At 36.0% G+C, this 26883-nt stretch overlaps 1 non-coding gene across 1 annotated transcript; it reads left to right on the forward strand.

Annotated features, from left to right (window-relative positions):
• Positions 1-23332: 23332 nt before the first annotated feature.
• LOC140852262 (small nucleolar RNA R71) lies at positions 23333-23439 on the forward strand. The gene has a single exon (XR_012135164.1). It is a non-coding gene; the product is annotated as a small nucleolar RNA R71 (small nucleolar RNA).
• Positions 23440-26883: the final 3444 nt, after the last annotated feature.

A 26883-nucleotide genomic window follows, 5' to 3' on the forward strand; every position in this document is an offset into this window, starting at 1 on the left:
ATCTTCTCCCACTAGGCTGGTGTTTGAAGAACTCGAAAAGCTCTCAGATGTAGTGGGTGAATGTAGATTAAATGAATATCCACATCAACTAGTTTGGAGCCTTAACAAAGATGGTAGCTTCTCAACAGCCGCCTCCTACAAATTCTTAAGCCTTTTGAGGGATTAAATGGGAGTTTGCAAAATGTCTGTGGAAACTGAGTATCCCAATCAAGACAAATGCTTTCTATGGCTATGGTTGACGAACAAGATCAACTCAAGGGACAATTTTCAAAGGAAAATTGGGAAATATATTGGAGGGGGATTTGTGTTCTGCATTCACCCTATGGAAACCATGAAACACATCCGTTAGACTTGCCCATATGCAAAGGGAATCTGGGGAGGAATCTTTCAAAGATTAAATATCCAGCAGCCACCTGCTAAATTCTTGGATCTCTTTCCAAAGAGTTGCTGGAACCCCATAGGATGCAATCAGCCTTCCTGTCCCTTGCGGTGGCATTGTCTTGGGGTCTATGGAAAGAAAGAAACTCTAGAGTTTTCTGAAGCAAAGCAGCCTCATGCTCAGCCTGTGTATTGGCAGCAAGCAACCTCTTCATCCTTCACAAAAAGCAGCCAACATCTTCAATGGCTGGTCGGTGCTTTGTGAGGAGAAAGAGCTTTTTCTGTGTTCTGAGCTTGAAAATCCCTTGTTATGTACAATGGAAGAGCTTTGTACAACGTCTATCCAAACTGCAATTCTTATCAGAGCACAAGGTCCGGTATGCTGCACGGTTGCCATGGTTTCTTGCTGGAAATTCTGTACAGAACATGTAGTATGGTACTTCCTCCAGAACAGGGCGTTTGCTTTCTTCTTTAATGGTTCAGAGTCAAGCTGGTTGCTGTTACTTCTTGGTTGCTGAAATTTTCCTTGGATTCTTCCTGCCTTGGTCAAATATGTTGTTCATTCTTGCGGAGTTGAGTTTGTTCTTCTTCAGCTATTATGTTTCAGCCCTGTAATTCCTCAGGGACGGCTCAACATATTTGGAGACCTAAAGCTAAAAACTAAAATATAATTATTTAATTAAAATTTATATAAATTTTTTATTAAAATTTTATTTTTCTAACTTTTTGAAATGTAAAATTTTTAATCAAATTTTTATAATCAAGTTCTCCTAATATTTCTTTTTCAATTGATAATATAGCAAATCCATTTAATCTTTCTTGAGACATTATTGATTTTAAGTAAAATTTTATTAATTTTAATTTTGAAAAACTTCTTTCTGCCAAAGCAACACTTACTGAAATTGTTAACATTATTCTAAAAGCAATATATGCATTTGAAAAAGAGTCGAGTCGTCTTATATGATTGAATATATCCATTGAACTGTTATCTTCCACTTGTATAATTTCTTTTAAAATTTTTAGCTCTAAAAATAAATCTAAACCATCAATATCAGAGTAGTTATTATATTTTAAAGAATACTCAAGATTAAGACAATATTCTTTCAAACTATCATTATCTAATGACTTCAATTTTTTACCACTAAATAGAAAATCAAAAATATTTTTATATATCTTAAATTGTTCAAATCTATTTTGGAGTGAAAAAATTGCTTGATCTACTATATATAAGAAATAATCAATTTTAAATGATTCTTCAAGAGATTTTGTTATTTTATTGTCAATATTCTCATCAAATTGTTTCTTTCTGCGAATGATACGCTTATCATGAAATTTAGGTTCTATTTTCATTTCAGATGCAATTTCTTTAGAAGAAATCATAGCGGATGCAAATCCATCTTCTCTATATTTTTAAAAAAAGAAAGAAGACCTTTTCATTATTCTATAGCAACATCAATATGCATATCTGTTGATTGTAAACTTTTGCTAACTGAATTAACAGCAAATAATATATCATACCAAATAGTCATGCCTAATAAAAACTCAAAATTTTTAAGTTCATATGTTGCTAAGCAATTAGCTTCGCTTTTAGTTTTAGGATCTTCACTAACTTTTGCTAATTTCAATAAAGCATCTCTTATTCGTGGAGCTTGAAATCTTATTGCTTTAATACTTTCAATACGACTTTTCCAACATGTTTGTGATAATGATTTAAGAGTTAGACCAGAAATATTATCTTGCAAAATTTTTCATCGTTTAGTAGAAGAAAAAAATAGTGAATAGATACGTTATACCACTCCAAAAAATGATATAGCTTTAGTACAAGAACTAGCCATATCACAAAGTACTAAATTTAAACTATGACAACCACATGGTGTATAAAAGGATCTAGGATTTATATCTAAAAATCTTTTTTGCACTCCTTGCTGTTTGTCATTCATATTAGATCCATTATCATATCCTTGTCCTCTTAAATTATTAATATCAAGTCCAATATATTTTATTTCATCCATAATGACATCAAAAAGATCTTTTCCAGTTGTATCATCTACTTTTAAGAATTCAAAAAAATATTCCATAATTTTGATTGGACTTGATGAAATATCTACACATCGTAATATAAAAGATATTTGCTCTTGATGACTTGTATCTGAAGTGCAATCAAGTATTATTGAAAAATATTTTGCTTCTAAAATTTTTTTAATAATTTTATTTTTAATTTTATTTACTAACAAATTTATCAATTCATTTTGTATATTATGTCCAAGATAATGGGTATGAATTTTATCATCTTTAATACGTCGAATATGTTCTTGCATTACCGAATCGAATTCTGCAATCATTTCAATTAGACTTAAAAAATTTTCATTATTTGTTTGATAGATCTTTTCATTTTTTCCGTAAAAAGCTAAATTATTTTTACCAAGAGTTTTTACTACAGCAAAAATTCTTAATAAGACTTTTTTCAATGTTCTTCATCTTTATTTATTTGTTCTTGAATACTTTTATCAATTGTTTTATTTTTCAATAGTCTCATTTCTAAATTAATCCATAAACACATATTAATAATATGCTCATTATTCATCTCATGACTCTTAAGTTTAGCACTAAGATTTCTCCAATCTCTACTACCAATATTAGCTAGTTTACTTATACTAGAAGCAGAATTAAATAATTTATAATAAAAACAAAATACTCTGTCTAAGTCTTTTGAATAAACTAGCCATCTTCTTTCATGCTTCTCTCCGTTTGTCAACTTTTGAATATAGTATGTAGTAGAAAAATATCTTAAAAATTCATCTTTAGGAAAATCTATATCATCAATTCTAATTGAACCTTTTTGTACTAATAAATCTCTCAAATTTGTATCTATATTTGTCAATTGACTTGGATCATAAATATTTTTAGGAATGCAATCATTTAAATTAACCAATTAATTTTCTTCACTATGACTTTGAAGATTATCTTGAATCTCTTCGTTGACTTTTTCTTATTCTAATATTTCATTATCATTTAATTCTAAAGAATTATTAACTTGTTCATTTAAAGAATATTCATCAATATTTTCTAATTTATTATTTTTATTACTTGTAAAGAATTTATCAAGAGCTCCTTTTTGAGATTGTATTAAACTTTCAATTTTTTTTTTTTTGAAGCTTTGAATAACCAGATTCATATTTTCGAGTTGACATATTTAAATTTTTATTATGAATTATCAAAAAGATATAACTATTATAATTATTTTATATTTCTTAAATAGCCAATACAAAATCAACAATCAAAATTTTTAATTCAATGAATCAAATATTAAATAAAATAAAGATAATATATAATAATATAATATAAATTTTAAATTAAATAAAAAATAGATAAAGATTAGAATAATAGTACCCGATTGTTCAATGCTGATTGCAAATGAGAATAATAGCACCCGATTGTTGAATGCTGTGTAAAATATGGAGCATCCACTGCAATACTATTCCATAATATTTTTATCAATTGTCTAAATATAACAATATAAAAGAAAAAGAAGCAATTCAGGTTAGTTTTATAAAAAAAAAAAGTGATCGTTGAAATTTTTCCGTTGAAGTGTTGGATCGTATTAATTACCACTGTAACGCTGTTAATCTGCAAGCCGCCCGCCGCCCCTTTTTTTTTTTTTCTTTCTCCTGCGCTCTCCCACCATCCCACGCAGCCACGCTACCTGCCCATCAGCCACCGGCCACGTGTTTTGATTTTTGAAAAAGAAAAAACTGATGCCACAGCAGCACAGCCCTTTCGTCTTCTGTGGCTGTGACCGGTCACCGACCGATCGGCCGTCGGTGATCCGCGACAGGCGACCTCACCCTCGGACCGAGCGGGAAGGGGGGACTTGGGGGCTGCACAGGCTGCAGGGTCCGACAGGGGCCAGGGAGGGGCCTTCTTTCGAGCTCTGACTTTCGAGAAACGAAGGCGGACCGGCGGCCCGCCGGCCCGGCGCACCAAGCGGGGCGGAGGGGGAGTGCCGAAAAACAAAAAAAAAGAAGAAACTTACCTGTGGTGGTCCTGGACGGCTGTGCCGCTCAGGGGCGGCTGAAGGGCAAGGCCATCGAAGGTGGGGAGGCCTTGCTGCCGCCTTGCCGGCTGGGGAGGCCTTGCCGGGCCGGGGAGGCTCCTAGTTCCTAGTGGTCTTGCTCTTGCCTTGCCGCCTTGCCGGCCGGGGAGGCCTTGCCGGGCCGAAAAGACCGGGACTGGTGGAGCCGTAGAGCATGGACTTGGAGGCAGGGCGGGACTGGGACGCCGGAGGCGGAGACATAGAGGCGGAGCGTCGGAGGCGGGATCGGGACGCTAGGATGCGCCGATCGGCCGATGCGGTCACAGTCACTGATGGAGCGTGGAGGCGGAACGCCGGGATCGGGACGGCGGGACGCCGGACGGTCGGAGGTGGAGGTGTGGAGGCGGAGGCTGGACTGCGACTGGACTTGGAGATGGGACCGGGATGGCGGGACGCCGGAGACGGGATCGAGACATCGGGATGCGGTCACTGATGGAGCGTGGAGGGCCTGGAGGCGGGACCAGGACGCCGGAGGTGGAGGCTGGACGCCTGGACCGGGACGCCAGAGGCGGAGGCTGGACCGTGATGCCGGATGCGAGCGAGCATCGAGCTGGGAGCCTTCTGGGGGCGGGGGCCTAAGGCAAGGGCTTCGGTGGTCTTGCCCTTCAGCCGCCCCTGCTCATATACTCATTGTGCACTCTGGTTCTTACTATTTTGCTCTTGTAAATAACTTTTCTAAATAAAATTGAGTGGCAAGGCCTCCCTTTTACTCACAAAAAAAAAAAAAAAAAAGATTCCATTGTGTGATTCCTCCTGTAAGGGCCCTGAAATGAAGATGGATGAAGTCTGCCCTGATAGAACTTTTGTTGTGTTTTTTTCTGGACTTGTAGTGGTGATCAATGTTTCAGATCCTTGGTGCTTCGATCTTGTTGTACTTTACTTTTGACGGTCCAGCTATGTTTGTTTAATATGTCATTCCTCGTCTTTGTTCTATTTACGACCTGAAATTATATTTGAACGCAACCATAGAAAGTAAAAACGACCAAGGAATTCACTTTTCCTTGCTCTCTAGCTTGTATATTTGTTTCTTTCTTTTCAGGAATCTGTGTACATGCATGGTGAAGAGTCCAGCAGGTATTACGCGTTTACAATTGCAATGTTAGCTTTGCGAATCTAATCTAATATATATATATATATATTAAAATGAAGTTTTTTTGGACTTGACGCGCAAAACTTTGAAAAATATAAGATACAGTCATGTGGATAAAACAGCTCCTAAACTTTCTTCTTCGCTCGTTGCTTCCCTGTTCGGCTGCTTTCGAGGACGGAACCCTCCCAGATGGTGACGTTGGGGGGACAACATTACGGAATATTTTAAAATAAATTAAGTTATTCCCTAGCTTATATTCTACATTATCCACAAAATATATTTTTTTTATTATTTTAATCATTTTTAAACTATATATAGAATATATATTAATAAAAATATATTTTTTTAAAAAATCACATTTCGGGCACATCGGGTTATAAGCTAGTTAATTTGAATATGGATTCACATTAATGGATGGCCCCAGATTCTATTAACTTGTGGGAGCAATTTTCTTGTTGCAAAAAGATGGAAAGACACAGTGATAATATTTATTCACATCTAAGTAAAATCCAGAAGATATTGGAAGGATTTTTTTTTATTTTTTTTCTTTTGGAAATACGTCATGCTCCATCATGTGACTAGATTTTTTTTTCTTTTTCTTTTCGTTTCTTTTCTTTTGGGTCCCAATTATTACATCTAAGCCAATATTTGACAAACAGTTCACGAGGTGCTATACTGAACTACTGGGTTTTGTGCATTCTAATAGATGTTATTGGCCATTGACGTAGCACTAGCACATCCTGACTCGGAAAAGAATGTTTTTTTTTTTCTTTAATATAATAGTATGACCTAAGTTTGTAATAGACCTTAAATTCCAGGAATGTTGGTTGTGTTAGAGTTTCTATAATGCAAGTATCTGATGGCCTTTCATATGCCCAGTTGTCAAGCATCTGTATATAATTAATACTAAAGAGGTATTTGATGCATTACATAGGTAATATTGCTATAGCAATGTGATTATAGAGAGAATATGATTATCTGATAAAATAATAAGGTATCCTACATTGCAGTATTTGATATATATAGTAACGTTGTTATAAAATAACAGAGAATCCTACATTGCAGCATTTGGTATATAATTTAGATTATATGAAATATAAACTAATTTTTTCAAAGTACCTCCATCCTTACTTATTGATTATTATTTATTTTCAAGAGGGACAACTTAATTTCGAGACCAACTATTTTCGGTGACATCACCAGTCGGAACCACTCATTATATTTTTTTTTATTTTCATCAACTGGGACTACCCATAATATATTTAATATAGATTTTAATTTATTTTGATGAAAATATTTTGGTCCTGAAATTATCTTGTTGCAAGATTGAAGGATTACAAGATTATATGTAATCACATAGCTACCTTTCCTTAGACAATCAGATTATCTCTTTTTGAGGTAATACTACATTATATGTAATACAACATTGAAAGTGCGAAATAAATAGTGTAATCTGATTATCAGTTGCAAAATTATATATAATCTTGTCAGGATTACATACTACTAAATGCCTCATAAGAAGCTAGTCTCTGAACAACGCCATGACTGGTATTTTAATAGGTCAATGGATGACTAATTTATCTACAGACTGCCTAGCTAGTCATCACTTATCCATCAAGCCGTGCCTTATGAAGACATATACACTGTAATTTCTTTTTGTCGAGAGATTCCATCTAAATAATTGGCAAATTTTCAACAAAAAGTTTTTATTATTAATATCTTTTATGATTAAGAGGCTAACAATGCCGATAATTGGGTAGCGATATATGTTGCTAATCATATGGGAACCACTCTCTAATTTGATACATCAGATATTTCTTTAGAATTTTTATATATTTTATTTTCTAATTCACAAGTATTTTTGCTAGAATGATTTAGTAAATTTGGTTCTACCAAAAAAAGAAGAAGAAGAAAAAAGAAAAAGAACACTCTATTGTGATGTTATTAGTGACATTCTCTTGCTCCCTTTGTCCGTTCATTGTTTGAGTTCTTCGGCGTTTAACCGAACCACTCATTTCACATTTACTCATGGTCCCACATCTTGAGTTCATCTCATTTTTCAAAAAGTAGAAGTGCAGGACCTATGTAAGGAGGTATTTGGCGTATTACATAGGTAATGTTGCTAAGGTAATATGATTGTAAAGAGAATATGATTATCTGATAAAATTACAGAAAATCCTATATTGCAGTATTTGGTATGTACATAATATTGTTATAAAATTATAAAAAATTCTATATTATAGTGTTTGATATACAATTTAGATTATATAGAATATAAGTTAATTTTTTCAAACTACCTCCATCCTTGCTTATTGATTATTGTTTATTTTCTAAATGAACAACTTAATTTCGGGACCAACTATATTTCGTGACATCACCTATTATATTTTTTTTTATTTTCACCAACTGAGACTACTCATAATTTATTTTAATTTATTTTGATCGGGATATTTTAATCTTGAAGTTATCTTGTTGTAAAATTGCAAGATTGTAAGATTATATATAATCACATAGCCATCTTCTCCTAGACAATTAGATTATCTTTTTTCAAAGTAATGCTGCATTATATGTAATGCAGCATTATCTGTGAAAGTGACGAAACAAATGGTTGCTAGACCAATCGGGCAAGATGGTGCACTTCACGTTGGATTTTCTACACTGCCCATGGTGCACAAAGAATTTCTCATTGGGATCTGCATGTTACTCCATTGAATGATCTAAAGCCAATATTGAGAAGGTCTCTATGAAAGCATCTTTTCTTTCCCCTCTTTTCTTTTCTTTTCTTTGCTTTCAACTCCGGCCACAACAACCAACAACATGATGCAATGTTATTCATAACCTTTATCTAATCATGATAGGATACATTAAACAAGAGAAGGTCGAGAATTCATAATATGCCAGGATGTCATAATTTTTTGGGCCATATTATGACATCATGCGTGCAGAAAGTCATAATTTGATGCAAGATGTTATAATTTTTTTTAAAAAAGATGGGCATTTTCATCATTCAAAATTTTAAATAAAAAACTGTAGGTATTAAATACGCTTTGAAAAGCCGTGGCTACGTAGATCAATCGGACAAGATGGTGCACTCCACATTGGATTTTCTACACCGCCCATAGTGCACAAAGAATTTCTCATTAGGATCTGCATGTTATTGTTATTGAATGATCTAAAGCCAATATTGAGAAGGTCTCTATGAAAGCATATTTTCTTTCCCCTTTTTCTTTTTTTTTTTTTTCTTTTCTTTCAACTCCGGCCACAACAACTAACAACATGATGTAGTGTTATTCATAACCTTTATCTAATCATGGCAGGATATGTTAAACAAGAGAAGGTCAAGAATTCATAAGCCCAACAAAAAGGAACCTTTTAGTTCCATGACAAACCCTAACAAAGATAGGTCTTGCAAGTCAACGCAAGTTTCTTTTTCAAAAAAACTAGCATATTTGGTGATGAGAACTCACTCTCTAGCAGCAATACTATTTGATTTTTCTTTAAAAAAAAATATTTTCCTCTTTTTTTTTGATACCTTGATCAAGCTAATATAACAAAAAGAAATAAAATTTTGCTAACAAAACTGATGGTGAAATTTACTTTTCTAAATAATAATATTAAGAATCAAGTTATTTGACTGAATTGATCTTTGATCATCGAGCATCGTATTGACCTCCATCACCATCGCCATCGTCATTGCAATTATGTTGATTTTTTTAAGGAGAGAGATGGGGGTGTGGGGCATACCATCACCATCGTTAGTGGCGGTCGCAGCGACGACCATGAGTTTAAAGGATCCGTGAATGTCCGATCAATATGAGGAGATGAGGGTAGCTGGGGATTACTATCTGATTAGAAATGAAGGAATCTAGATTTCTTGACTGCACTGATGATGGTGGGCCGAGGAGGCAGCGGGGCACCGAATTCTTGCCATCCCTATCTTTATTGTTACTATCCTATTCAGAGTCATTTGTTCACCAAATGAAATGATCATTAAATTAATATAGTATATGGTTAACAAACTATGATATACAGTTTAATTAATATGATACACAGTTAAATGAACACTATACATAATTAAATAAATAATATACATAATTCAATTAATATGTTACACAGTTAACTAACTATGGTTCAAAATTAAATTAATATGATATACAGTTAACTAAATATGGTACATAGTTAAATGAATATGATACATAGTTAAATAAACACTACACACAGTTAAATGAATAATGTACATAGTTAAATTACTATGGTACATAGTTAACTAAATATGATACACAGTTAAATTAATATGATACATAATTAAATGAATACTGCATACAGTTAAATATATAATGTACATAGTTAAATTAATATGGTACATAATTAATTAACTATAGTATACAGTTAAATACACATGATATACAGTTAACTAAATATAATACACAGTTAAATTAATATAGTATATAGTTAAATGAATAATATATATAATTAAATTAACATAATATACAGTTAACTAAACATAATATATAGTTAAATTAATATGATATATAGTTAAATAAATAATGTACACAGTTAAATGAATACTGTATACAGTTAAATTAACATGATATATAGTTAACTAACTATGGTATACAGTTAAATAAACATGATATACGGTTAATTTACTATTGTGCACAGTTAAATTAATATGATGCACAGTTAAATTAATATAGTACACCGTTAAATAAATACTGCACATAGTTGAATAAACACTGTACATAGTTAAATTAGCATGGTACACAGTTAAATAACTATGGTATATAGGTAAATTAACATGGTAGACAGTTAACTAAATATGGCATATAATTAAATGAATATGGTACGTAGTTAAATCAATATCGCATTCAGTTAAATAAATAATATATACAGTTAAATTAATATGATATACAGTTAACTAAATATGGTATACAATTAAATTAATATGATATACAGTTAAATAAATACTGCATATAGTTAAATGAATACTATACACAGTTAAATTAATATGATACATAATTAACTAACTATAATATACAGTTAAATAAATATAATACACAATTAATTTATCACTGTACATAATTAAATTAATATGATACACAGTTAATTAAATATAATATATAGTTAATTTATCACTATACATAGTAATTGTCGATTGGATAAGAGGTAGGGTCGGCAAGATGGTTGAAGGCAAGGTCGAAGAGGGCATCGTCAGTGATGATAGTGATGGTATATAGTTAATTTATCATTGCATATAATTAACTAACTAATTAACATGGTATATAGTTATCTAACCATCGTATACAATTAAATAAATATGATACATAGTTAATTTATCATTGTAAGTAGATAAAAAAATATGGTATACAATTAATTTACTATTGTATATAGTTAACCGGCCACTATATATAGTTAAATTAATATGATACATAGTTAATTAACTTACTATTACACACAGTTAGATAAATATGAAATATAGTTAATTAACCACTGCATACAATTAAATTAATATGGTACACAGTTAATTTACTACTACATATAATTAAATTAATATGATATACTATATATAGTTAATTTATCACTGCACATAATTAATTTACTATTACATATAGTTAATTTATCTTTCTAATTAATTTATTATTTTTCTCATATGGACACGTTTTCTCCATTTCAACCACCCCACTTTACCATACATAGGGAAACGGAAAGAAAGTATGATATTAAATTAAGGGCATTTTTGTCTCATGAGGAGTAAAAGTTAAAGCCCTATTAAAAGTGGACCAAAAGTTACATCAAAAGCCAACAAGGCTTAAAAGTTAAAGTCTGGTCTATAAATAGATCGGGCATTAAAAACCCCTTTCTTTTCGCCCTTCCCACATCCATCATTCTTTTCTCCATCTTCCTTTATCTATTTCTCCTGATCTCTCCTCCCATTCCTATCATGCCATCGCCGTGGTCGGTGGAGCTCCACCACCCCTCCCTCTTGATTGAACCATAGCCATCCTTGTCGGGTCATTGGTAATCTCTCGTGATCTCCTTCTATCCTCTCTATTCTATTTGCTATTCCTTCTTCTGCGGTGCTCTCCTTGTTCCCGATCTTTATATATGTTAAAGCCAAATCCCTAGACTTAGTCCTTGAAATCCTAGTAGTTGGGATCAAATCTGATGGTATTCAGATCTATTCAAGGTGGGTGCCAGTATGCTGTCCGACGATTGCAAATCAGGACTCTTCACTAAGCTTGACCAAAATTATTATAAGAAGGTCATTTACTAAATCAATCTTAGAGAGATAAATCATCTCAAAGCAACAATTCTAGAGAGAAAAACTTCTAGAAAGAGAAGTGCGGTTCAGACTGAAGGAAGAGGGGGAAGAGAGAGAAATCCTCTCTCTTTTCTTTTTCTTTTTCTTTTTTTTTTCTTTTCTTTTTCTTCCTATAACTTTTTTTTGGTGGAACAGGAGACCGTGAGGTCCCTTCTTATTTCTCTGACCAAGGGCCATGGTTGGCGGGCTGTGGCCGATGGCAAATAGGGCTACGATGGTGCAGCCCAAAGAACCCAAACCAGTGGTCGGCGGTGACCAATGACGCCAACAAATTGAAAGAAAAAGGGCAGAATAAGGAAAAAAAATAGGGGTGGGCTTTGAGGGTGATTTCCAATAAAATTGATGGTCGATGATGAGGCCTAAGGCCAAGGGAAGAAAGGGAAGAGGGAGAGGAAGAAGGGAGGGGCTTATCTTGAGCTCCAACAGTGTCTCCGGCAAGGATTTGAGGCAGACACAATGAAGGCATCCACAGCTTCAATGAAAGAAATCGAAGAGAAAAAAGAGAGAGGAGGGCCGGTGATCATCGTGGTTAGTTTTGGAGGGGGAGGAGAAGTTTATAGGGTAGAGGAGAGGCCGAATCCTTTCTGGATTCGACTCCCTCTCCGACAAACTCGCATGAAAGAAGACTTCTAGTGGGAGTCTTCATTATTCTTTTCCTTTTTTTTTGAATGCTCCTTTCTGGATTCGACTCCCTCTCTGACGGACTCATGTGGAAGAAGACTCCTAGCGGGAGTCTTCATCGTTCCTTTTCTTTTTTTTTTTGATGCTCCAAGAGTCATGTGGGTGGAGGTTTAAATGGGATTGAAGTATTACATCTCGAAGTCGAGCACGAGATGAACGGCGATGGTGCTGATCTCAACCTCTTGCTTCCCATTAAAGAAGACGATGGGGAATGAGGTGGAGGTGGCGGCAACGACCAACAACTCCATCATCTCACTGGTAGGGAGGGAGCATCTAGATCATAGAGGTGAGATAGGACTTTGAGGAGACAGTAGCAACAGGGGAACGAAGAAAAAAAGAAAAAAGATGAGGACAAAGGATAAGTTAGGTATTTTCTAAAATAAAATGACATCAAAAGGATGTACTATTATGGTAAACTTAAAAAAGAGATCGGGAGTTACACTTTATTCAACAGGGACTTTTTGTTGCAACATTAAGACGATTTGAAAAGGTTAGAGATCAAAAGTTACAGTTTTGTAGTTTAAGGACAATTTTCAAAAATTTGATATAGTTTAAGGACTAGAGATATAATTTATTCAATTTTTTTTTATTATTTAAGTCCTATAAATACTCTTCGATATTTGCGATCTCCTTAATCTGATTTTACATATATTACCATTTACACATGGCATCCGACATTGAAGGAGGCGTAGTAGGTGAGGCACCTCAGATCTCTGCTCTCGATGGTGTCAAAGGAGGAGGCATAAATATCCCTAGCACCGGCTCCCTTTCCAAGATGCTCTTCTTGGAAGGCTCCTCTACGATCGCATTAGGTATGGCCGCCATAGCCAAGCCACCCAATGGCATCTGGTCCCCCAGTCTCCTCTTTCTAGCATACTACCCTACTGGCATGGTGCTCAGTCTCTCTGGCATGTGGTGCTGAAGCTAAGTTTCATGGTGACTGCCAATCCCAATCACCGTACTCTAGCCAAGGCGCTGATGTGGACGACCTTCACACATTTGGGCCTTTTTACCAGATTAATGTTAATTTTAAAAAAATTATCAAAATAATATTTTTTTTAAAATTATTTACCAAAATACTATCTAGAATAAAGTTGCCCTATGAAATAGGGCAACTTTCCATGCTGACTCACTAGCTTGACCGCTAGCTGGGAGTCAGGTGGACCACAGAATAAATCGCCCTATAGTAGGGCGACTTTATGAGTCACTTTATAATAGGACAACTCTATAAGTCATCCTACTATAGGACAACTCTATAAATTGCCCTACTATAGGGTGACTTTGGCCTTCACCCTCCACTTAACCATTTCAGGCTCAGACTTTGCTCCTTAATTGAATTATATAGTATTCCTTTAAGACTTTCTTTTAGTCATTTATTTAGATATCAACTAGTTATCTTAATTACTTATTTAGAATAGTATGTTGTGCCTTTCAATTTAGATTTTAGTTTACAGCGGCAACTTGACACAGGTCAACTCATGGGATTCTCCAAGTATCTCCAACTTGATGAAATACTAATTTTTGGATTCTCCCAGCATCTTTATCTATTAAAAAATTATAGACTTTCTTGAGATATAAATTCAAATTTTTTCAATTTTGTTTCTAATTAACATGACAGGATATCTTAAAAATGATGGACAATCTCAAACTCCAATCATATAATCTATATCAAGGTCACTAATTAATTTTTTTGTGCAAGTAACAAAAATTGTAACATGTACTTTCAGATGAAAAAAATTTATAACATTAATTTTAAAATAATGTAATATAATAGTTGATGATTACAAAGTTTTTTAACAAAAAAGATATACAAGCATCACAACTATCGAGAGGCGTATATATCAAGATATTGGGGCCTCTTTCACATCCGCCTCTCATAAATGCGTGTCATCTCTGACTGCTGGCGTGATGGCTTAGGCATGGTATCGACTGGTGGGGAGGGAGGTGATGGTATGCTCGACCTATCAACATGTGCTTGGTGTCTATCTTAAAAAACTCTCAATCGACTCGTGCTTCTAGCCCTCCCATGCTGATCGACATACTGCTCATTGGGTCGGTATGATGTGTCTTTCGACTCACTCATTCTCTGTGATATAGATGCATCATCTATGGAGAGATTGAAGTCCGAGAAGCCAGAGTATGAGGTGTGCTGGGCATATAAAGAATTACTCAGATCATCCATCGATGGCACAGGCTGAAGTCGTCTATCCTCTGAGATAACTTACATAATATCGACAAGACCGTCCATAACATCAGCAAGTGCTCGATCCTTATACCCAACAGTGATCGAATGGAAAGCCACTCCTTACTGTATGATATAGTGACATGATCCTCTAAAACTATCAGTATGAAAAAAAAAATAAATATTATTCATAAGTATAATAATAACAATATAACAAAATGAGATAAAAATAAAATCAACTTATCATAATGTCCATCATGCTGTCCGAAGGATGGAACCTCATCTCGGACCGCTCACTCATCAATGGTGAGATGAATTGCCTAATGATACCCCTGTACCATTACAAATATAGATCACGATAATCCATCATGGGGAGCACGGGTGGATCAGCCACAATCAAATCCTCCTACCGCTCCCATATATCAATATGCTCTCGATGCTCTTGAACCCAATCATGATGATGCCATCCTCATCGATCCAAATTATGGAGAGTATCATGAGTGTCACACGGTAGGAGGACATCTTGATGCTTGCCAAACTATCGCATCATGCACTACGGATAATAAATCTCCATGATATCAAAGTAAATGAGAGGTGTGCATGTCCTCCATACATGCTGATCTGATAGGCATACCTCGGACAATGCAGCCAATAACTCTGGTGTGTAAGGCACCCACACCATCTAATCATCGCACTACAGATCAAGCTGATCCCTGTAGTATATAACTCTGTATGGCACTGCATTGCTAGCACCATTCAGTCGAATCCTCCACCTGTCCAAAATAAAGTCACTATGTTCTTATGTGAAAATATGTAGTCATTTATCATATAAAATCAGTGCTACTGGTTACATACCTGTATCTCAGTGGATCAGTTTGGTCATGTGTATGCCACTAAGTGGGCCCTCAAAATCAGCATCATCCACATCTAATGGGCCATGTCTTACTACATCACCTTCTGCCATCGGTTGGTGCGCTCCTACCCTGGGAAGCACCCGATCTAACCGTCCGATATGTAAATGCTCCCATAGCCAAAACTGAAGTAACACCAACAGCTGCAGAGTAGCACGACCTGCGAGTACGGATCGATCCCACAGAGACTTGGTTTAAAAATGATTTTCAAATCTATGCTCAAGCGAGCTTTAACAAAAATCGAAAATCGAAAGTTGTTTGCTAAAGACAATAAGACTAAGGATCTAGGGTTTTTGAATCCACTAGATCTAGATTAGAGAATTCTACCTAGAATTTTTCTTATTGATCCTAACGACTACTCCTCTTGTCTTTTCCAAGCATAGATTATGAAGGGACTAAGGCCCAACGATAACCCATCAAGATTCTTTACAGAGGAGTAGTAACTAGGATCCCTTAGGGTTTTCTCCTCCTATGCACTGAATCAAGTATGAACTATGAAGGGACTCTGACCCAACTGTAGTTCATTAAAAATTTATGGCAAAAGAAGAAGAAAAAGAAATCCTAAGAAAAAGAAAGAACCCTATATAAAACCTCTACTCATGATCTAGCTTCATCGCAAATCCTAGAAGGGATGCTTAGCTAGACATGATCTAAATCTACTTGCAAAATTTAAATGCAGAAAAATAAACTACCCTAATTTCATAAATTAAACTATCCTAATTGCATAAATTTAAACTGCATAATTTAAACTAACCTAATTGCATAAAATTAAATTGCATAAATTAAACTATCCTAATTGCAAGAAAAATAAATTACATAATGTAAAGAGATAAAATTGTATAAAAATAAGATTTTATATAAAAAAAATTTATTACAAAAACCTCAAAGCTCGAGGCTTGAGAAGAAAGCTAAAAATCCTACTATCTAGGGTTACAAGCTTGATTGGAAAAACAAGAATCATCAAAACAAGGGCCTTTGGGGGCTTTTTATAGGCATTTGGGGGTTATAAGATTTTCAAAACTTTAGATGTGGGACTAAGAGGTTTTAGAGGGCTGTTAGAAGGGTTTAGGAGCTCAAATCTCGCTCAAAAAGTACTTAAATCCATCAAGAAACCCTAGAAATTATTTCAGCCGTCCGATCTTCATCTAAAGGCCCAATTCATCAGATAAATCAAGCCGGAAGCGATTCTGGGCCGTCGGATCACGATCTGGGTGAAGCGCTGCCGTTGGATCGCGCTGTAAAGATGGGATCAGGTCGGATGCGTTGCAGACCGTTCGATCAAGGCACTGAAAGATTTCATCCGTTGGATCGCGCTGCAGAAGGATCCCGTGTTGTCCTAGTGTTTATTGATTCTTGCAATTGCCTTGATCACGGTTGGATCTTGACCGGCTGCGATGGTGGCCGTCCGATTGCGCAAAAATATGGAGCATTGGATCTTGATCAGAGAAGATCGGACCATCGAGTGATGTGAAGTTACCAGGTTGCCCTTCGGACCTTCTTCTCTCTCCTCATGAGCCCTGGACCGCGCGCGTGGATCAGGCTCGCGATGCGTTGCGGTGAGCCAAGACTCGCTGATTGGCTGGTTTATGGTACGCCGATGGGTCCATGGTCCAGGCACCTGTTGCTGTGGACCAGGCGGCTAACCAGATCACCAAATCAATTGATTTTTGATCAATTTTGACCTGATTTGACTCAGATTTGACCCAATTGAGTCTTCTTTCTTCATTCTTCAATTTCTGGGTCAATTTAACTCCGTTTTGCGTAAAATTTACACCGTTGGAATCCTCTTTCCTTGTTCTTTCTATTGATGACCTCTTCTTCTGCAAAATATAATAATAAGTATCAATTTTCTAATAAAGTTAGATAATTTAGATATTAATTGATACTTTTTATGTCAATTTGTGACATAAATCACACCCCCCAACTTAATCATTGCTAGTCCCTTAGCAATATACCAAAATAAGATCATATTCCAAAAAGATCCTTCCTTTGCAAATTAATTTAAGATCAAAATTCAAGAAGTTTTCTAGTATTACTAAGTAATGAGCTTCGAATTAGAATCGGTAGTCAGTCTACTTAGGAGCTTTCTTAGAGTACATTTAAAGTTTTATAGCACTTGTGTGAGTGATAACTAACTTAGTATTTCAGTATTAACTTGTACAGGCCAATTATATCATTTTTCATAACTTAGTTCGATTAATTTTCTATACACCCCAGATTAAACAAAGAACTAAGGTAGCTTTCACACTGTTTTTTTTTTTTTTTTTTTTTTTGCTGAGCATCCTGGCCTTCCCACCACCGTTTGACGCGAATCTCAACACTTGACTTAGGTGAAGAGACCCGGTTACTAGGCTTAGGGCAATCCACATTTACTCTGTGTTTTGCATTTTATTTCAGGCAGGTAGCTCTTTCCTTAAATTCAAATTTCTTCAATTGGGGTGTAGAAAAAATTATCTAATTTAAATAATACTCAAATCCTTAATTGGCCTTACAATTAACACCTACTTTACCTTGTTAGTGTGCATGTGCAATTGGAAGTGCTAATAGTCTTTAAATGACCTAGGCCACCAAGAGTCTAACCAGCTAATCCTCTCCGTGACTCACTACATTTATTAGCAAATACTTTCTAACTTACTCTTATTTCTTTTCTAGATTAATTTATTTCAAAAAAAATTTTTTTTTTTAATATATTAAATGCAAGAAATAACTCATAGTGGAAGGAAAAGAAAATGATAACACCTGATTTTGTTCAAGCTCTCCCTCCAACTTGACCGACATTATCTCCAATGGAGTTTATCTAATTTATTTGTCCTAAGCAAACTGAAAACAAAGAAAGCATTAGAAATTAAATAAGCTGGGTTGCCTCCCAGAAGCGCTAAGTTTTATGTCTTCAGCCAGACCAAACCTCGAAGCAATTTAATCAGAATAAGTTGGTTCATAAAGAACCATGGCATCTTCAACAGTCTCGATAGGTAATTCCAAGAATGATTTTAATCGTTGACCATTAACTTTAAAGATAACACCATTACTTGGGTTTTCTATCTCAACAGCTCCGTGTGAAAAGACTTCCTTTACTAAAATTGGTCCTGTCCATCTAGACCTAAGCTTTCCTGAAAACAGATGTAATCTAGAGTTATATAAGAGCACCTTTTGTCCGATATTGAAAGTTTTTTCTCATAATTGATTGATCATGAAATGCTTTGGTTCGTTCCTTGTATATCCTTGCATTTTCATAGGCTTCATTTCTAAGTTTTTCTAATTCATTCAACTGAAGCTTCCTATGGTTTCCAGCGTCGTTCAAATTTGTATTTAGTTGTTTGATGGCCCACATGGCTTTGTGTTCTATCTCAATAGGCAAGTGACATGGTTTACCAAACACAATCCTATAAGGAGACATTCCTAGATTGGTCTTGAAAGCGGTTCGGTATGCCCAAAGTGCATCAATTAATTTCAAAGACCAATCCTTTCTATTGGCACTAACAGTTTTTTTCAGGATCTGTTTGATTTATCGGTTTGACACTTCAACTTGCCCACTAGTTTGAGGATGATATGGTGTGGCCAATTTGTGGGTGACATTATACTTTTTCATTAATGTTGCAAAAGATCGGTTACAAAAATGGGTTCTCCGATCACTAATGATTGCCCTAGGAATACCGAAACGGGAGAGAATATTTTCTTTAAGAAACTTAATGACCATTTTGCTATCGGGTGTTCTATATGCAATTGCTTCTACCCATTTTGAAACATAATCAACTGCTACTAGAATATATTCATTTCCAAAGGAATTTGGAAATGGTCCCATGAAATCGATCCCCCAAACATCAAAAACTTCAACTACCAAGATTGGGTTGAGTGGCATCATGTGTCGCTTGGTGATTCGACCCATTTTCTGACATTGAGCACAACTTTTACAATATTCATGAGCATCCTTAAATAAATTGGGCCAATAAAAATCACATTGGAGAATGTTAGCAGCAGTTTTCTTAGACGCGAAGTGACCCCCACATGCTTGATCATGACAAAAAGATAAAATATTCATGACTTCGTTATCTGGGATACACCTTCTAATAATTTGATCAGGATATTGTTTAAAAAGATAAGGATCATCCCAACTGAAATACTTCACTTGGGCAAAGAATTTATATTTATCCTGTTTAGTCCAATGAGAAAGTATCTTACCTATGGCTAAATAATTTACAATATCAGCAAACCAAGGTTCAGTAAACACAGACATGAGTTGCTCATCTGGGAAAGATTCATTGATGGGTAGTTCACTAGATGGTACGACTGGAATTCGGGATAAATGATCTGCTACAACGTTCTCAGTGCCTTTCTTGTCCCTAATTTCTAGGTCAAATTTTTGAAGGAGCAAAATCTATCTGATTAAGCGTGCCTTGGCGTCCTTCTTTGCTAGGAGATGTCTAATGGCTGAGTGATCGGTATAAACAATGGTGTGGGTCCCAACCAAATAAGATCTAAATTTCTCTAAAGCAAAGATAACGGCAAGGAACTCCTTCTCAGTTGTGGTGTAGTTAAGCTGCGCATCATTTAAGGTTTTACTTGCATAATATATCACTCTAGGCAGCTTATTTATCCGTTGACCTAAGATTGCGCCCACAACATGATCGGATGCATCACACATTAATTCAAATGGTTCAGACCAGACAGGAGGATGAATGATTGGAGCTGATACAAGTGCTTTTTTTAGAAATTCAAAAGATTCCAAGCACTCATGAGTAAATTCAAATTTGGTATCCTTTGCCAAAAGATTAGTCAGTGGACGTGCTACTTTGCTAAAGTTGGCAATAAACCTTCTATAGAATCCAGCATGACCTAAAAATGAACGTATTTCTTTCACAGATTTAGGTGGTGGAAGACTTGCAATTAGATCTATTTTGGCCTTGTCTACTTCAATCCCCTTTTTAGAAATGACATGGCCAAGAACTATTCCCTGTTTGACCATAAACTGACATTTTTCCCAGTTGAGAACTAAGTGCTTCTCCTTACATCGTTCTAGAACTAATTGCAGGTGATTCAGACACTCGGAGAAGGTTAGGCCAAAAATAGAAAAGTCATCCATAAAAATTTCTAGAAATCATTCTATCATATCTGAAAACATGCTGATCATGCATCTCTGAAATATTGCCGGTGCATTACATAGTCCAAAGGGCATTCGTCTATAGGCAAAAGTACCAAATGGACAGGTGAATGTAGTCTTTTCTTGATCTTTAGCACCTATGGGGATCTGGTTGAACCGGAGTATCCATCAAGAAAACAGTAAAACTCTTGTCCGGCTAGTCTTTCCAACATTTGATCAATAAATGGCAAAGAAAAGTGATCTTTCCTTGTCGCAGCATTCAACTTTCTATAGTCTATACAGACCCTCCATCCCGTTTGGGTCCTAGTTGGGATAAGTTTGTTTGCATCATTTTGGACCACTGTTACCTCAGATTTCTTGGGTACTACTTGAACTGGGCTTACCCAAGAGCTATCAGAAATAGGATAAATTATTCCACCATCTAGGAGTTTCAGAATCTCCTTTTTAACTACATCCTTCATAGCTGGATTAAGCCTTCTTTGGGCTTCTCTTGTTGGTTTAGCCTCTTCCTCTAAGTATATTCTATGTTGAACTATAGAAGAGCTTATTCCTTTGATATCTGCGATGGTCCAACCTATTGCTTCTTGATTTGCTTTTAGAACTGACACTAACTCCTCCTCTTGCTTGGGATCTAGGTCTGATGCAATAATTATAGGCAAAGTTTTTTTGGGTCCTAGATATGCATACTTGAGATGTTCTGGGAGGGGTTTCAGTTTTAAAATGGGTGCTTCCTCTATCGATGGTTTAGGTGATGATTTCACCATCTCAATGATTGGTTCAGTAGGAAGTGTCGATTCCTGATTAATCTGATTTTCTTTAAGTATTTCATTGACATCCTCAGACTCATGGATTAACCAGGGGTTAGACTCTAGGTCGACTTCATCATCACTAATGTCAATGGATTCATAAATACCATCTTGGACTACATTGACATCAGCATGAGAAGAGGATTCCTGTTCTAAGTTAAAAATATTAAGCTCAATGGTCATATTCCTAAAAGATAACTTCATTAGACCATTTCGACAATTGATTTCAGCATTGGCCGTAGCTAAGAATGATCTTCCTAAAATAACAGGTATATGTCCTTTAGGATTCGCAACTGGCTCAGTCTCTAAAACAATAAAATCTATAGGGAAAATAAAATTTTCAACATTTATCAGAACATCCTCGACCATTCCCTTAGGGATCCTGAGAGATCTATCTGCTAGCTGTAATGTGATCCCAGTAGGTTGAAGTTTTTCTAATCCTAGTTGTTCATACACCGAATATGGAAGGATATTCACACTAGCTCCTAGATCTAGCAAGGCCTTTTTTATATTGGTTTCTCCAATAACACAAGAAATTGTTGGAGCTCTAGGGTCCTTATATTTAATTGGCACATGGCTAGATAGGTATGAACTGACACTTGCAGCCAAAAATGCTTTCTTTGGTACATTAGTGGTCCTTTTCCTAGTGCAAAGATCTTTTAAAAATTTGGCATAAGTTAGAACCTGATGGATTATATCTAAAAGAGGAATATTAACTTGGACTTGTTTAAATACCTCTAAAATTTTGTCTAAATGTTCAGATTTATTGGATTTCAGTCTGTTTGGAAAAGGAGCTCTAGGACTTTTAAGTACTGGACTAGGTGAATTTTCAGTTTCTGGTGCTTGAGGTTGAAAGGTAGTAGTTTTAGAAGGTGACTCGGCAGATGAGTCCTCTATATCATCAAGTGCAACTACCTTATTGTCTATTTGTTTTCCCGATCTTAAGGTATGAATGGCATTTACACCATTAACTTGGTTTCCTTGTTGGGGTCGTGGACCATTTTGGTTCCTAGGATTTGGCTCAGGTTGGCTAGGTAACCTACCATGTTCTCGTTCACTAATGGTCGAAGCCAGCTGACTTACTTGCATTTCCAGATGGGCTATAGCTTGGGTGTTATTATTTATGAGTTGACCTGTGGTTTGCATAAAGCTGGTATGTGTCTTCATCATGGCTTCTAGGCTTTTCTCTAAAGAGGTAATTTTCTTGTCATTATCATGGAAGCCTGGCAGGTTGTTCATCACTGGGTTGGACCTTAGATTTTGCTGATTAAAATTTGGATTGCCTACATTAGGATTCTGGGACTATGAGAAATTCGGGTGATTCCTCCAACCTGGGTTATATGTGGGTGCATAAGGATTGTTCAATGGTCCTTGATAGGTGGCATTCACCTGTGCACACTCATTCGAGTAGGAACATTCTTCTAAGACATGGTCTGGTGCATTGCACCCTTTACACATGGGTGCAGATATTTGATTTACATTGACTGGTCTCTGTAATTCTAAGGCTTCCAATCTACGTGTTAAGGTTGCAATCTTGGCCTCTGATGCTAGGGTTGGTTGAATTTGATGCATTCCTCCTCTTGAAGGTGTAGCTTTATCAGGTTCCCTAGTTATTTTCCACTGTAAATTTTTCTCGGCTAGGTCTTCTAAGAATTGTCAAGCTTCAGTAGTTTCTTTGTCCATAAATTGGCCTTGGCACATGGACTCTAGCATGGTTCTTGAGTTTGAATCTAACCCCTCATAGATGATCTGGCATAGTCTCCAAGTTTCTATTCCATGGTGTGGGCATTGGGTCAAAAGATTCTTGAAACGATCAAAGTACTTCCAAAATGATTCACCAGCTAGTTGGTAAAATTGATTTATTTCATTCCTAATCCTACCTGTTTTATGATGGGAGAAATACTTTTTCAAAAATGTTCTCACAAAGCCCTCCCAGGTAGTGACAGAATAGTTTGGCAGACTATAAAGCCACTTCTTAGCATTATCCTTAAGGGCAAAGTTGATTAATCTAAGTTTGACCTCATCCTCTGTCAATTGCAGTTTCATGGTTGCACATACCTCCTCAAATTCTCTAATAAATATATAAGCATCCTCTAATCCTGTGAATTTTGGAAGCATATTTATGATTTGAGGTTTGATTTCAAAATTGTTAGCTATGGGTTGTGGCAACCTGATACAAGATGGTTGGATAGAGCCAACTGGATAACACAAATCCTTAAGGATCATGGGTTGGATTGGCTCAGCCATTGGAACAACAGGAATTGACTCAATTCTAACTAGACGACCCGATACTCTTCTCCACACACGAGGTGTACGGTTCTCGATGTTTATATAATTTTTTTAAAAAAAAAATAATTTATGTATAAGAAAAAGAAAGAAAAGAGAAAAAGTTCTAAAGAAAAGATCCTAAGGAGTCCTAAATCTAAAGAAAAGTAACCAAATTAATTTAAATTTTAATAATTTTTTTTTATTTTTCAAAAAGTGAAACAATAAATTAAACTCAATCTATCCTAGGGTTAACCTAAATCTAGACAGCTCCTAACTGTTCCAAGATGACCCTTCAAGCCTTCCAAATGAAGATTGATCAACTAGTTAGCCAGGTAAGTATAAGAGGTGGGAGGTTCACTCATCGTTGCCTTTCTAGACACCAAACGAGTTGGCCAGGCCAGCAACTGAACCAATTTAACAAACCACCCTCAGGGACTTGCCTAGACACCAACTAATCAAACAACTCAAACTTAGTAGAACTCTTAGGGTTCCTTGTTCTATTGAGCTCGAATTTCTTAAGGTTGACGTCTAATTGATTTTAAGATTAAAGGTCTAGGTAATGCAATATGATGGAGATGGTTTTTGGGCTAAGGAAGGGTAATGAAATTCCCACCTTATCTTGTTAATGGGTTGATGCCCTTAGATTAATTATGAAAATGTAATGCAAATAAACAAGATGACCAAGAATGTAAAAGATTTTAATTTAGAATTTTTTTTTTGATATTTTACTTCACGATTATGAAATGTCTTTTGTTTTTTTTTTTTATTTTTTTTTATGATTAAGTAAATTCAAATGATTAGGTCTAAAAGGAAAAGTAATTAACTAAAAATAATAAAAGAAAAATTAGAAGCGTACCTGAGTTTTCCAGCAATCACCAACTAAATCTAGAAACCTAAAGAAAAAAGAAAGAGAGTTATAAAGCACGAAGAACACATATTTGAAAATAATTTAAAATGCCAAATCCCCCGGCAACGGCGCCAAAAACTTGATGTGCAAATCTAGAAATTTGTTTATAAAACCGCAAGCGCACAGTGTGGCAGAGTAGCACGACCAGCGAGTACGGATCGATCCCACAGAGACTTGATTTAAAAATAATTTTCAAATCTATGCTCAAGCGAGCTTTAACGAAAATCGAAAATCGAAAGTTGTTTGCTAAAGACAATAAGACTAAGGATCTAGGGTTTTGAATCCACTAGATCTAGATTAGAGAATTCTACCTAGAATTTTTTCTTATTGATCCTAACGACTACTCCTCTTGTCTTTCCCAAGCATAGATTATGAAGGGACTAAGGCCCAACGATAACCCATCAAGATTCTTTACAGGGGAGTAGTACTAGGATCCTTTAGGGTTTTTCCTCCTATGCACTGAATCAAGCATGAAACTATGAAGGGACTCTGACCCAACTGTAGTTCATCAAAATTCGTGGCAAAAGAAGAAGAAAAGAAACCCTAAGAAAAAGAAAGAACCCTATGTAAAATCCCTACTCATGATCTAGCTTCATCGCAAACCCTAGAAGGGATGCTTAGCTAGACATGATCTAAATCTACTTGTAAAATTTAAATACAGAAAAATAAACTACCCTAATTTCATAAATTAAACTATCATAATTGCATAAATTTAAACTGCATAATTTAAACTAACCTAATTGCATAAAATTAAATTGCATAAATTAAACTATCCTAATTGCAAAAAAAATAAATTGCATAATGTAAAGAGATAAAATTGCATAAAAATAAGATTTTATATAAAAAAAAATTATTACAAAAACTTCAAAGCTCGAGGCTTGAGAAGAAAGCTAAAAACCCACTATCTAGGGTTACAAGCTTGATTGGAAAAACAAGAATCATCAAAACAAGGGCCTTTGGGGGCTTTTTATAGGCATTTGGGGGTTATAAGGTTTTTAAAAACTTTAGATGTGGGATTAAGAGGTTTTAGAGGGGCTGTTAGGGGGGTTAGGGGCTCAAATCTCACTCAAAAGTACTTAAATCCATCAAAAAATCCTAGAAATTGTTTCAGCCGTCCGATCTTCATCTAAAGGACCCAATTCATCAGATAAATCAAGCCGGGAGCGATTCTGGGCCGTCGGATCACGATCTGGGTGAAGCGCTGCCGTTGGATCGCGCTGTAGAGATGGGATCAGATCGGATGCATTGCGGACCGTCCGATCAAGACGCTGAAAGATTTCGTCCGTTGGATCGTGCTGCAGAAGGATCCCGTGTTGTCCTAGTGTTTATTGATTCTTGCAATTGCCTTGATCACGGTTGGATTTTGACCGGCTGCGATGGTGGCCGTCCGATGGCGCAAAATATGGAGCGTTGGATCTTGATCAGAAAAGATCGGACCATCGAGTGATGTTGAAGTTAACCAGGTTGCCCTTCGGACCTTCTTCTCTCTCCTCATGAGCCCTGGACCGCGCGCGTGGATCGGGCTCGCGATGCGTTGCGGTGAGCCGAGACTCGCTGATTGGCTGGTTTATGGTGTGCTGATGGGTCCATGATCCAGGCGCCTGTTGCTGTAGACCAGGCGGTAACCAGATCACCAAATCAATTGATTTTGATCAATTTTGACCTGATTTGACTCAGATTTGACCCAATTGAGTCTTCTTTCTTCATTCTTCAATTCCTGGGTCAATTTAAACTCCGTTTTGTGTAAAATTTGCGTCGTTGGAATCCTCTTTCCTTGTTCTTTCTATTGATGACCTCTTCTTCTGCAAAATATAATAACAAGTATCAATTTTCTAATAAAGTTAGATAATTTAGATATTAATTGATACTTTTTATGTCAATTTGTGACATAAATCACCTTCGCCCGGACTCCCATGGGAGCCGGGCTCTGTCCTCAACCTCGACTGCGGGAAGGCTTCACCCGGACTCCTACGGGAGTCGGGCTCCACCCACGACCCCGGCTATGGACAAACTTCGACCGGACTTTTACGGGAGCCAGATCTCGTCTCCGACTCCAGCTACAAAGAGACTTCGTCCGGACTCCTACGGGAGCCGGACTTCAACCCCAACTCCAACTGCAGGGTAGACTTTGCCCGGACTCCTATGGG

Source organism: Elaeis guineensis, chromosome 10 (genome assembly GCF_000442705.2).
Source record: "Elaeis guineensis isolate ETL-2024a chromosome 10, EG11, whole genome shotgun sequence".
NCBI classification, from domain to species: domain Eukaryota; kingdom Viridiplantae; phylum Streptophyta; class Magnoliopsida; order Arecales; family Arecaceae; genus Elaeis; species Elaeis guineensis.